We start from the raw sequence: 15,526 nt of genomic DNA, 5'->3' as shown, positions 1-15,526 counted from the left end.
GTTCACTACTACCAATACCACGATTGTTCACCACATCCCAATACCACGATTGTTCACCCCGTACCAATCCCACGATTGTTCACCACGTACCAATACCATGATTGTTCACCACGTACCAATACCACTATTGTTCACCACGTACCAGTACCACGATTGTTCACCACGTACCAATAACACGATTGTTCACCACGTACCAATACCAAGATTGTTCACCAGGTACCATACCGCGATTGTTCACCATGTACCAATACCACGATTGTTCATCACTACCAATACCTAAATTGTTCACCCCGTACCAATGGCAAGATTGTTCACCTCGTACCTTTGGCAAGATTGTTCACTACTACCAATACCACGATTGTTCACCACATCCCAATACCACGATTGTTCACCCCGTACCAATCCCACGATTGTTCACCACGTACCAATACCATGATTGTTCACCACGTACCAATACCACTATTGTTCACCACTATCAATACCACGATTGTTCACCACGTACCAATACCACTATTGTTCACCACGTACCAATACCAAGATTGTTCACCAGGTACCAATACCGCGATTGTTCACCATGTACCAATACCACGATTGTTCATCACTACCAATACCTAAATTGTTCACCCGTACCAATGGCAAGATTGTTCACCTCGTACCTTTGGCAAGATTGTTCACTACTACCAATACCACGATTGTTCACCACATCCCAATACCACGATTGTTCACACCCGTACCAATCCCACGATTGTTCACCACGTACCAATACCATGATTGTTCACCACGTACCAATACCACTATTGTTCACCACATATCAATACACGATTGTTCACCACGTACCAATACCACGATTGTTCACCACGTACCAATACCATAATTGTTCACCACGTACCAATACCACTATTGTTCACCACATATCAATACCACGATTGTTCACCACGTACCAATACCACGATTGTTCACCACGTACCAATACCATAATTGTTCACCACGTACCAATACCACTATTGTTCACCACATATCATACCACGATTGTTCACCACGTACCAATACCACGATTGTTCACCACGTACCAATACCACTATTGTTCACCATGTACCAATTCCACGATTGTTCATGATTGTTCACCACGTACCAATACCATGATTGTTCACCACGTACCAATACCACTATTGTTCACCACGTACCATACCATAATTGTTCACCACGTACCAATACCACTATTGTTCACCACATATCAATACCAAGATTGTTCACCACGTACCAATACCACGATTGTTCACCACGTACCAATACCACTATTGTTCACCACGTACCAATTCCACGATTGTTCATGATTGTTCACCACGTACCAATACCATGATTGTTCACCACGTACCAATACCACTATTGTTCACCACATATCAATACCACGATTGTTCACCACGTACCAATACCACGATTGTTCACCACGTACCAATACCACAATGTTCACCACTACCAATACCACGATTGTTCACCACGTAACAATACCACTATTGTTCACCACGTACCAATACCACAATTGTTCACCACGTATCAATACCAGGATTGTTCGCCACTACCAATACCACGATTGTTCACCACGTACCAATACCACTATTGTTTACCACCTACCAATACCACGGTTGGTAACCACGTACCAATACCAAGATTGTTCACCAGGTACCAATACCGCGATTGTTCACCACGTACCAATACCACGATTGTTCACCACTACCATACCTAAATTGTTCACACCCGTACCAATGGCAAGATTGTTCACCTCATGCCTTTGGCAAGATTGTTCACTACTACCAATACCACGATTGTTCACCACGTACCAATACCACGATTGTTCACCACGTACCAATACCATGATTGTTCACCACGTACCAATCCCACGATTGTTCACCACGTACCAATACCAAGATTGTTAACCTCATACCTTTGGCAAGATTGTTCACCACTACCAATACCAAGAATGTTCACCACATACCTATTGCAAGATTGTTCACCACGTACCAATACCATGATTGTTCACCACGTACCAATACCACGATTGTTCACCATGCACCAGTACCACGATTTTTCACCACATACCAATACCACTATTGTTCAACTTATACCAATACCTAGATTGTTCACCACATACCAATGCCACGATTGTTCGCAACGTACCAATACCACAATTGTTCACCACTACCAATACCACTATTGTTCACCACTACCAATACCACGATTGTTCACCACGTACCATTGTTAACATTGTTCACCTCGTACCTTTGGCAAGATTGTTCACCACGTACCAATACCATGATTGTTCACCACGTACCAATACCACTATTTTCTACACATATCATACCACGATTGTTCACCACGTACCAATACCACGATTGTTCACCACGTACCAACCACTATTGTTCACCACGTACCAATACCACGATTGTTCATGATTGTTCACCACGTACCAATACCATGATTGTTCACCACGTACCAATACCACTATTGTTCACCACATATCAATACCACGATTGTTCACCACGTACCAATACCACGATTGTTCACCACGTACCAATACCACAATGTTCGCCACTACCAATATCACGATTGTTCACCACGTACCAATACCACGATTGTTCACCACGTACCAATACCACAATGTTCGCCACTACCAATACCACGATTGTTCACCACGTACCAATACCAAGATTGTTCACCGCGTACCTATTGCAAGATTGTTCACCATGCACCAATACCACGATTGTTCACCACGTACCTATTGCAAGATTGTTCACCACGTACCTATTGCAAGATGGTTCACCACGTAACAATACCACTATTGTTCACCACGTACCAATACCACAATTGTTCACCACGTATCAATACCACGATTGATCGCCACTACCAATACCACGATTGTTCACCACGTACCATACCACTATTGTTTACCACCTACCATACCACGATTGTCACCACGTACCTATTGCAAGATTGTTCACCACGTACCTATTGCAGATGGTTCACCACGTACCAATACCAAGATTATTCACCTAGTACCAATACCACAATTGTTCACCATGCACCAATACCAAGATTGTTCACTACGTACCTATTGCAAGATTGTTCACCACGTACCAATACACGATTGTTCAACACGTACCAATACCACGATTGTTCACCACGTACCAATACCACGATTGTTCACCACGTACCATACCACTATTGTTCACCACGTACCAATACCAAGATTGTTCACCCCGTACCAATGGCAAGATTGTTCACCACGTACCAATACCACTATTGTTCACACGTACCAATACCACTATTGTTCACCACGTACCAATGGCAAGATTATTCATCACGTACCAATACCACTATTGTTCACCACGTACCAATATCACGATTGTTCACCACGTACCAATACCACTATTGTTTACCACCTACCAATACCACGGTTGGTAACCACGTACCAATACCAAGATTGTTCACCAGGTACCAATACCGCGATTGTTCACCACGTACCAATACCACGATTGTTCACCACTACCAATACCTAAATTGTTCACCCCGTACCAATGGCAAGATTGTTCACCTCATGCTTTGGCAAGATTGTTCACTACTACCAATACCACGATTGTTCACCACGTACCAATACCACGATTGTTCACCACGTACCAATACCATGATTGTTCACCACCGTACCAATCCACTATTGTTCACCACGTACCAATACCAAGATTGTTAACCTCATACCTTTGGCAAGATTGTTCACCACTACCAATACCAAGAGTGTTCACCACATACCTATTGCAAGATTGTTCACCACGTACCATACCATGATTGTTCACCACGTACCAATACCACGATTGTTCACCATGCACCAGTACCACGATTTTTTCACCACATACCAATACCACTATTGTTCAACTTATACCAATACCTAGATTGTTCACCACATACCAATGCCACGATTGTTCGCAACGTACCAATACCACAATTGTTCACCCTACCAATACCACTATTGTTCACCACTACCAATACCACGATTGTTCACCACGTACCATTGTTAACATTGTTTCACCTCGTACCTTTGGCAAGATTGTTCACCACTACCAATACCGATATTGTTCACCACGTACCATACCACGATTGTTCACCACATCCCAAACCACGATTGTTCACCCCGTACCAATCCCACGATTGTTCACCACGTACCAATACCATGATTGTTCACCACGTACCAATACCACTATTGTTCTACACATATCAATACCACGATTGTTCACCACGTACCAATACCACGATTGTTCACCACGTACCAATACCACTATTGTTCACCACGTACCAATACCACGATTGTTCATGATTGTTCACCACGTACCAATACCATGATTGTTCACCACGTACGCAATACCACTATTGTTCACCACATATCAATACCACGATTGTTCACCACGTACCAAACCACGATTGTTCACCACGTACCAATACCACAATGTTCGCCACTACCAATATCACGATTGTTTCACCACGTACCAATACCACAATGTTCGCCACTACCAATACCACGATTGTTCACCACGTACCAATACCAAGATTGTTCACCGCGTACCTATTGCAAGATTGTTCACCATGCACCAATACCACGATTGTTCACCACGTACCTATTGCAAGATTGTTCACCACGTACCTATTGCAAGATGGTTCACCACGTAACAATACCACTATTGTTCACCACGTACCAATACCACAATTGTTTCACCACGTATCAATACCACGATTGATCGCCACTACCAATACCACGATTGTTCACCACGTACCAATACCACTATTGTTTACCACCTACCAATACCACGATTGGTCACCACGTACCTATTGCAAGATTGTTCACCACGTACCTATTGCAAGATGGTTCACCACGTACCAATACCAAGATTATTCACCTAGTACCAATACCACAATTGTTCACCATGCACCAATACCAGATTGTTCACTACGTACCTATTGCAAGATTGTTCACCACGTACCAATACCACGATTGTTCAACACGTACCAATACCACGATTGTTCACCACGTACCAATACCACGATTGTTCACCACGTACCAATACCACTATTGTTCACCACGTACCAATACCAAGATTGTTTCACCCCGTACCAATGGCAAGATTGTTCACCACGTACCATACCACTATTGTTCACCACGTACGAATACCACTATTGTTCACCACGTACCAATGGCAAGATTATTCACCACGTACCAATACCACTATTGTTCACCACGTACCAATATCTCGATTGTTCACCACGTACCAATACCACATTGTTCACCACGTACCAATACCACGATTGTTCACCACGTACCAATACCACGATTGTTCACCACTACCATACCTAGATTGTTCACCCCGTACCAATGGCAAGATTGTTCACAGCTCGTACCTTTGGCAAGATTGTTCACACACTTCCAATACCATGATTGTTCACCACATACCAATACCACGATTGTTCACCACGTACCAATACCATGATTGTTCACCACGTTACCAATACCACATTGTTCACCACGTACCAATACCACGATTGTTCACCTCGTACCTTTGGCAAGATTGTTCACCACGTATCAATACCACGATTGTTCACCACTACCAATACCACGATTGTTCACCACTACCAATACCATGATTGTTCACCACGTACTAATACCACTATTGTTCACCACGTACCAATACCACTATTGTTCACCACGTACCAATGGCAAGATTATTCACCACGTACCAACCACTATTGTTCACCACGTACCAATACCACGATTGTTCACCACGTACCAATACCACAATTGTTCACCACTACCAATACCACTATTGTTCACCACTACCAATACCACTATTGTTCACCACGTACCAATACCACGATTGTTCACCACTACCAATACCCAGATTGTTCACCACGTACAATGGCAGAGATTGTTCACCACGTACCATTACCACGATTGTTCAACACGTACCAATACCACTATTGTTCACCACGTACCAATACCACGATTGTCCACCACGTACCAATACCACTATTGTTTACCACGTACCAATACCACGATTGTCCACCACGTACCAATACCACGATTGTTCACCACTACCAATACCATGATTGTTCACCACGTACCAATGGCAAGATTGTTCATCTCGTACCTTTGGCAAGATTGTTCACCACGTACCAATACCACTATTGTTCATCACTACCAATACCACGATTGTTCACCACTACCAATACCATGATTGTTCACCACGTACCAATACCACTATTGTTCACCACGTACCAATACCACTATTGTTCACCACGTACCAATGGCAAGATTATTCACCACGTACCAATACCGAGATTGTTCACCATGTACCATATACCACGATTGTCCACCACGTACCAATACCAAGATTGTTCACCACGTTCCTATTGCAAGATTGTTCACCATGCACCAATACGAAGATAGTTACCACGTACCTATTGCAAGATTGTTCACCCCATACCAATGGCAAGATTGTTCACCACGTACCAATGGCAAGATTGTTCACCACGTACCAATACCACGATTGTTCACCACGTACCAATACCAAGATTGTTCACCACGTACCAATACCACTATTGTTCACCACGTACTAATACCAAGATTGTTCACCCCGTACCAATGGCAAGATTGTTCACATCGTACCTTGGCAAGATTGTTCACCACGTACCAATACTAAGATTGTTCACCACGTACCAATACCATGATTGTTCACCACGTACCAATACCACGATTGTTCACCACGTACCAATACCGAGATTGTTCACCACGTACCAATACCACGATTGTTCACCACTACCAATACCCAGATTGTTCACCACGTACCAATACCACGATTGTTCATCATACCAATACCAAGATTGTTCACACGTACCAATGGCAAGATTGTTCACCACGTACCAATACCACGATTGTTCACCATGTACCAATACCAAGATTGTTCACCACTACCAATACCACGATTGTTCACCACGTACCAATACCACGATTGTTCACCACGTACCAATACCAAGATTGTTCACCACGTACCAATACCACTATTGTTCACCACGTACCAATACCACGATTGTTCACCACGTACCAATACCAAGATTGTTCACCACGTACCAATACCACGATTGTTCACCACGTACCAATACCACGATTGTTCACCACGTACCAATACCACTATTGTTCACCACGTACCAATACCACTATTGTTCACCACGTACCAATGGCAAGATTATTCACCACGTACCAATACCACAATTGTTCACCACGTACCAATACCAAGATTGTTCACCACGTACCAATACCAATTGTTCACCACGTACCAATACAAGATTGTTCACCACGTACCAATACCACGATTGTTCACCACGTACTAATACCACTATTGTTCACCACGTACCAATACCACTATTGTTCACCACGTACCAATGGCAAGATTATTCACCACGTACCAATACCACTATTGTTCACCACGTACCAATACCAAGATTGTTCACCACGTACCAATACCACTATTGTTCACCACGTACCAATACCACGATTGTCCACCACGTACCAATACACGATTGTTCACCACGTACCAATACCGCGATTGTTCACCACGTACCAATGGCAAGATTGTTCACCTCGTACCTTTGGCAAGATTGTTCACCACGTACCAATACCACGATTGTTCACCACTACCAATACCACGATTGTTCACCACGTACCAATGGCAAGATTGTTCACCACGTACCAATACCACGATGTTCACCACTACCAATACCACGATTGTTCACCACGTACCAATGGCAAGATTGTTCACTCGTACCTTTGGCAAGATTGTTCACCACGTACCAATGGCAAGATTGTTCACCACGTACCAATACCACGATTGTTCACCACGTACTAATACCACTATTGTTCAACACGTACCAATACCACTATTGTTCACCACGTACCAATGGCAAGATTATTCACCACGTACCAATACCACTATTGTTCACCACGTACCAATACCACGATTGTTCACCACGTACCAATACCACGATTGTTCACCACGTACCAATACCACGATTGTCACCACGTACCAATACCACGATTGTTCACCACGTACCAATACCGCGATTGTTCACCACTACCAATACCAACGATTGTTCACCACGTACCAATACCAAGATTGTTCACCACGTACCAATGGCAAGATTGTTCACCACGTACCAATACCAAGATTTTCACCGTGCACCGATACCAAGATTGTTCACCGTGCACCGATATCAAGATTGTTCACCGTGCACCAATACCAAGATTGTTCACCACGTACCGATACCAAGATTATTCACCGTGCACCGATACCAAGATTGTTCACCGTGCACCGATACCAAGATTGTTCACCGTGCACCGATACCAAGATTGTTCATCGTGCACCGATACCAAGATTGTTCACCGTGCACCGATACCAAGATTGTTCACTACGTACATTAGTACATATTGCTCCTATAAAGGCCACATAATGTATGATTGTGACATCGTAACGCTGAACCAAACATTTTAACCACATTATCCTGCTATTAATTCAATGAAAACACGAATTGTCATTTTTGTAGTTTATTTGAACATCATTTGTAAGTAACATATGTCCTGTAGTTTGCTAAAAGTATACAACAAAATATATAAAGATTAATTCAAAATATAATATAAGTACAATTACATTGCATCGAGGCACTCAACAAAAACGAAGTTGAATTGTCAGAAACCAAGGCGCCGAACAAATATTTTACTCCTCATGATTTTCATTTTTCAATGAAAAACGTTGGAACCCCTTTCAAAACTGCCCTGTTAGGGTAATATCCGGGTTATTAAGTTAGCTACGCCCCAGCAGGGAATCTGCACTGAATACTGGCACACTAATATACACATGGACAATGATTATGAGGTAAAAGTAACAGGCATGTATACATGAAAGATGCATGACTTGAAGAAGAGATAGAATAGTGGTTAGAATATATCCGTGTTATGAAGCAGTAGTCTTGAGTACATATTAAAATTATAGCTTTAAGACTTTTGTAATGCTAATTAACTTGTGTTGGAAAACCTCGTGGACCAATCCCTTCGCATGTTCTTTATTATATGAACGTTAACAATGTTTCATTGCACCGTTTCTGTTTCTCTATTGTTTTCTTCATCATACATTGTGTAAATATATCATCATGCATTACAATATGATTTAACTTATATAACACAATTTAAACTTTAAGATAAATAAACGACATGTATGTATGTTTACTTATTGTGTTTTAATCTGGAAATGTCTATAATTTCAAATACAAATGTAATGCATATTTTGATGAATTATTACATTACTGATTGTCAAGAAAATATGGTTGGTTCATTCCTATACACGTAAGCATATTACACGAATTAAAAACAGCAACATTCTTATTCGTCACAAACAGATCTTAACCAAACTTGATATATAAATAATCGTGCACTTAACATACGTACATACATTTCGTCATCTTAAATACTTCTAAAGCACATTCACAGATTTACAGTTTTGACTTTTTTTCTCGGATCCAGCTTATTTTGGCATCAATGCCTTCAATTCAGTTTTGTAAGTTAACTCACAAAAATAACAGATTTTAGTTATTTGGAAAACTCTTTTCTTTCTTAAAGCGTTAGAAACGCTTTTAGCCATAAAACATTTTGAAAGTAAAAATATATAATTAATTGCGATCTGGTCTTTTGTCAGCAGTCTTATATCACTGGTTTCAAAACATTGACGCAAAAAATGGCTCATTCCACAACAGATAACAAATTGTCATAACAGTCAATCTGTGAGAGTGCAGCCTTTAATCTCCTTTCCACAGACGTAAACCTGGACACATTTTCAGACCTCTACTTCCTATGAGTGGAGGAGCATGGACACGAGAGCCAGAGCGATGACCGACATGAAACCGGGCACAAGGACGGCGGATGCGCCGGCGGTGGGGCTCAGATCGTAGCTCATGTAAACCCTTCGGGCACCCAAAGGCTGCACGGGTCGGTAGTTCTTGTCAATTTTGTCATATGCCACGGGAGTGTAGCCCGACTTCTCTGCTACATGGTACACCTTTCTGAACTCCTCCAACTGCAACATTATAAAACACATCCAAGTCTGTTATACCTTGCAGTAGACGAAAGCTTGTCTTTCAGATACAAAACAGTCATACCATAGAAATAGCCATAGTGTCTGTAAATGTTTATTTTAGTAAAAATATAATTATAATTAATAAAAACTCTTGCGAACCTGTCTCTCGCTGATTTTAATTGGCGGGATAAGGACGGTCCACGTGACAATCTCAAAGCAAGGGGGCGTGGTCAGACTTCCCTGGTAACGGAAATAGGGCACGTGAGTCCCGTTGGAACTGCCAAGGTCATGGAAGGTCAAGTTCCTCAAGTTGACATTGACAGTCGTATTTCCACCTGAAACCACACAAAGTGTGGTGTTAGTTTTATTAAAACAATTTGACTCAATTTATACAGATTGACTTTTGTTTAATTCGAATTGAGAACAATCACCAAAACACACTATAAAACTAGTTCAAAACGACTGTAAAGCAACCGTGATTACCTTTGTATGAAATGTCACTGAATGCACTGATGAGGTCTACATAGTTGTCGTTGTCATCACTGGTTACCTGCATATAAATGTGCACATGTTTACAATACAGACTATCAAACAGGCGATTAAACACGATATATAGGCAATAAAACCGTACTTAAACAGCAACTGAAGAAATAATATAGCCCAGTTCCAATTGTATATGAAGATAACAGAATAAAAGTCGCACATTATCACATGTACAACATATAGACTCGCATCGTGCATATATTATAAGCTACGGGGTAAGTAGGTGACCCGATATGGGATATACGGGGCAATGGAAACCATATTAGGCTGCGCCCCGTGTATCCCATATCGGGTCACCTACTAGCCCTGTACACTGTGGCCCTGTAACGTATATATCCCGTCGACAACCTGTTTACATGTTTAAATGTTTCATTTATTCATCGGAATCGGAAAAAAAGACGCCAATATGGTACAGTATAAATTTGGTGACCCAATATGGAAAAATATGGGGTCACCGCGTGACCAGTCCTGGACCAAGGCGTGGCGTCATTTATGTTGGAGGCGTGAGATATATAATACTAGAACCGTGCATATAGACTCGCATCATGCATACATAGACTTACATCGTGTATGTATAGACTAGCATTGTGCATATAGACTCGCACCGTAAATATATAGACCCGCATCGTGCATATATAGACTCGCATGGTGTATATAGACTCGCACCGTGGATATTTATACCAGCATCGTGCATATATAGACTTGCATCGCGCATATAGACTCGCATCATGCATATATAGACTCGCACCGTGCATATAGACTCGAATCGTGCATATATAGATTTGCACCGTGTATATAGACTCGCATCATGCATATAGACTTGCATCGTACATATAGACTCGCATCGTGCATATTTATACCAGCATTGTGCATATGAAGACTTGCATCGTACATATAGACTCGCACCATGCATATAGACTCGCACCGTGCATATAGACTCGCATCGTGCATATATAGACTTGCACCGTGCATATAGACTCGCATCATGCATATAGACTCACATCGTGCATACTTATACCTGCATCGTGCATATATAGACTTGCATTCGTGCATATAGACTCGCATCATGCATATAGACTCGCACCGTTTATATTGACTCGCATCGTGCATATATATACTTACACCGTGCATATTGACTCGTACATATATAGACTCGCATCGCGCATATTCATACCAGCACCATGCATATATAGACTTGAATCGTGCATATAGACTCGCATCATGCATATAGACTCGCACCGTGCATATAGACTCGCATCGTGCTTTATAGACTAGCACCGTGCATATAGACTCGCATCATGCATTAGACTCGCATCGTGCATATTTATACCCACATCGTGTATATATAGACTTGCACCGTGCATATAGACTCGCACCGTGCATATATAGACTCGCACCATGCATATAGACTCGTATCGTGCATATATAGACTTGCACCGTGTATATATATACTCGCATCGTGCATATTTATACCCGCATCGTGCATATATAGACTCGCATCGTGCATATTTATACCCGTATCGTGCATATATAGACTCGCATCGTGCATATTTATACCCGTATCGTGCATATAGACTTTCGCCGTGCATATTTATACCCGCATCGTGCTTATATAGACTCGCATCGTGAATATTCATACCCGCATCGTGCCGCGATATATAGACTTGCACCGTGCATATTTATACCCGCATTGTGCATATATAGACTTGCACCGTGCAAATTTATACCCGCATCGTGCAGGTATAGATTCGCATCGTGCATATTTATACCCGCATCGTGCATAATTATAAAGACTTGCACCGTGCATAAAGACTCGCATCGTGCATATTTATACTCGCATCGTGCATATATAGACTCGCATCGTGCATATTTATACCTGCATCGTGCATATATAGACTTGCACCGTGCATATAGACTCGCATCATGCAAATAGACTCGCATCATGCATATAGACTCGCATAGTGCATATTTATACCCGCATCGTGCATATATAGACTTGCACCGTGCATATTGACTCGCAACATGCATATAGACTCTCATCATGCATACATAGACTCGCATCTTGCATTATAAAGATTATCCTCGTGCATATCACGAACTCGCACCATGCATATATAGACTCGCATCTTGAATGATAAAGACTCGCATCGTGCATATGACGGACTCGCACCGTGCATTTCCTAGCACCGTGAATATCGATAAGCATCTTACATATATAGACCAGCATCGTGCATACATAGACCAGCATCGTACATATGCAGACTCGAATCGATCATACATATACTCGAATCGGCATACATAGACTCGAATCTTGTATTATATAGATTCGCATCGTGCATACATAGACTCGCATCTTGTATCATTTAGACTCGCATCGTGCATACATACCCTCGCATCTTGTATTACATGTATATAGACTCGAATCGTGCATACATAGGCTCCCATCTTGTTTTTAAAGACTCGCATCGTGCATACATAGACTCGCATCTTGTATTATATAGGCTCGCATCGTGCATACATAGACTCGCATCTTGTATAATATAGACTCGCATCGTGCATACATAGACTCGTATCTTGTATTATAAAGACTCCGGCATCGTGCATACATAGACTCGCATCTTGTATTATAAAGACTGCATCGTGCATACATAGATTCGCATCTTGTATTATATAGACGCGCATCGTGCATACATTGACTCGCATCTTGTATTATATAGACGCGCATCGTGCATACATTGACTCGCATCTTGTATTATATAGACGCGCATCGTGCATACATAGACTCGTATCTTGTATTAAAAAGACTCCGGCATCGCGCATACATTGACTCGCATCTTGTATTATATAGACGCGCATCGTGCATACATAGACTCGTATCTTGCATTATAAAGACTGCATCGTGCATACATTGACTCGCATCTTGTTTATAAAGACTGCATCGTACATACATAGATTCGCATCTTGTATTATATAGACGCGCATCGTGCATACATTGACTCGCATCTTGTATTATATAGACGCGCATCGTGCATACATTGACTCGCATCTTGTATTATAAAGACTGCATCGTGCATACATAGACTCGCATCTTGTATTATATAGACGCGCATCGTGCATACATAGATTCGCATCTTGTATTATATAGACGCGCATCGTGCATACATTGACTCGCATCTTGTATTATAAAGACTGCATCGTGCATACATTGACTCGTATCTTGTATTATAAAGACTGCATCGTGCATACATTGACTCGCATCTTGTATTATATAGACGCGCATCGTGCATACATAGACTCGTATCTTGTATTATAAAGACTGCATCGTGCATACATTGACTCGCATCTTGTATTATATAGACGCGCATCGTGCATACATAGATTCGCATCTTGTATTATATAGACGCGCATCGTGCATACATTGACTCGTATCTTGTATTATAAAGACTGCATCGTGCATACATTGACTCGTATCTTGTATTATAAAGACTGCATCGTGCATACATTGACTCGCATCTTGTATTATATAGACGCGCATCGTGCATACATAGACTCGCATCTTGTATTATATAGGCTCGCATCGTGCATACATAGACTCGTATCTTGTATTATAAAGACTGCATCGTGCATACATAGATTCGCATCTTGTATTATATAGACGCGCATCGTGCATACATTGACTCGCATCTTGTATTATAAAGACTGCATCGTGCATACATAGACTCGCATCTTGTATTATAGACTCCGGCATCGTGCATACATAGACTAGCAAAGACTGCATCGTGCATACATAGACTCGCATCTTGTATCATAAAGACTCTGACATCGTGCATACATTGACTCGCATCTTGTATTATAAAGACTTGTGCATACAACACAACGTAAGGCTGGTGAACGTACGTCAAAGAAAACTCCTATAACGGCGAGTCCGTCCTCATAGAAGAGCGCGTTGTTTAAGCTGCCATACGCCTTCTTAAAGTGGACAATGTGAAGCTGAAATATACAAACACCAGTGCATTGTTACTGACAAAGGTCCGGCTCTTAGCATTTGATAGAGATAAGTAACTGATATTTTTTTTCACAAAAAGATAAAACATTAATATATGACATGCGCTTGTGTAGTTTAACACGGATAAATAGGCTTTCTTAGAAATTAAAGGATAACTATCCTATTGATATAGAAAACATATTGTTTAATGATTATGTCCAAATTTTACTTTTTAAATTTTACACAAATCATGTTTTTATTTCTGAAATAACGCATTTTTCTAAGAAAGATTAATAACATGACTTTGTATTCCATTTTTAGGCTTATAATAAAAAAATATCTTTGTTTCAGTGTATGATCGTAATATAGTTCACCATTTCACCTAGTGAACACCTAAAATGAATATTTCACTCGTGGCTACGCCAATCGTGAAAAATAAATTTTGGCACACATGTACTCTCTCGGTAAAACATAAAACGATCTAACACTGAAACGTACAATTATTCTCTGATGTAGTTACCTCTAGCGGGTACTTGCGTCCCTCGCGCGTGTGCTCGGAGCCGCTGCGGCTATCCTTGCCCCAGTGGAAGTGGAACTGGGCCGCCGTGTACTCCGCACCTAGGCCGCCCTGATCAATGGCCAGACCCGCATCCGCAGGAATGTTCACCTGAACTAAACGCGAAATGCAGGTTATGGTATACCGGTCATACTACTTTGTGTTTGCCAGATTAGTTCTTTATCTAATCTGGGCACTTTAAAGGCTCAGTGCAAAGGTAACATATTTTAAATACATTTTGTGTTTTTATTTTATTTCTAACAAAAAAATAATTATGCAGCCTAT

The 15,526-nt window shown here is 41.4% G+C and overlaps 1 protein-coding gene and 1 pseudogene across 1 annotated transcript in view; one reads left to right on the top strand and one right to left on the bottom strand.

Moving 5' to 3' along the window:
• The window catches only part of LOC128229773 (sodium/hydrogen exchanger 10-like), a 216,996-nt gene that overhangs the window by 23,621 nt on the left and 177,849 nt on the right, over positions 1–15,526 (top strand). The gene's annotated exons all lie outside the window — the stretch shown is intronic.
• Positions 15,218–15,526, bottom strand: part of LOC128229774 (carbonic anhydrase 1-like) — a 38,172-nt pseudogene continuing 37,863 nt past the window's right edge.

Source organism: Mya arenaria, chromosome 4 (assembly GCF_026914265.1).
Source record: "Mya arenaria isolate MELC-2E11 chromosome 4, ASM2691426v1".
Classification (NCBI taxonomy): Eukaryota; Metazoa; Mollusca; class Bivalvia; order Myida; family Myidae; genus Mya; species Mya arenaria.
This window is presented reverse-complemented; position numbering and strand designations above follow the sequence as displayed.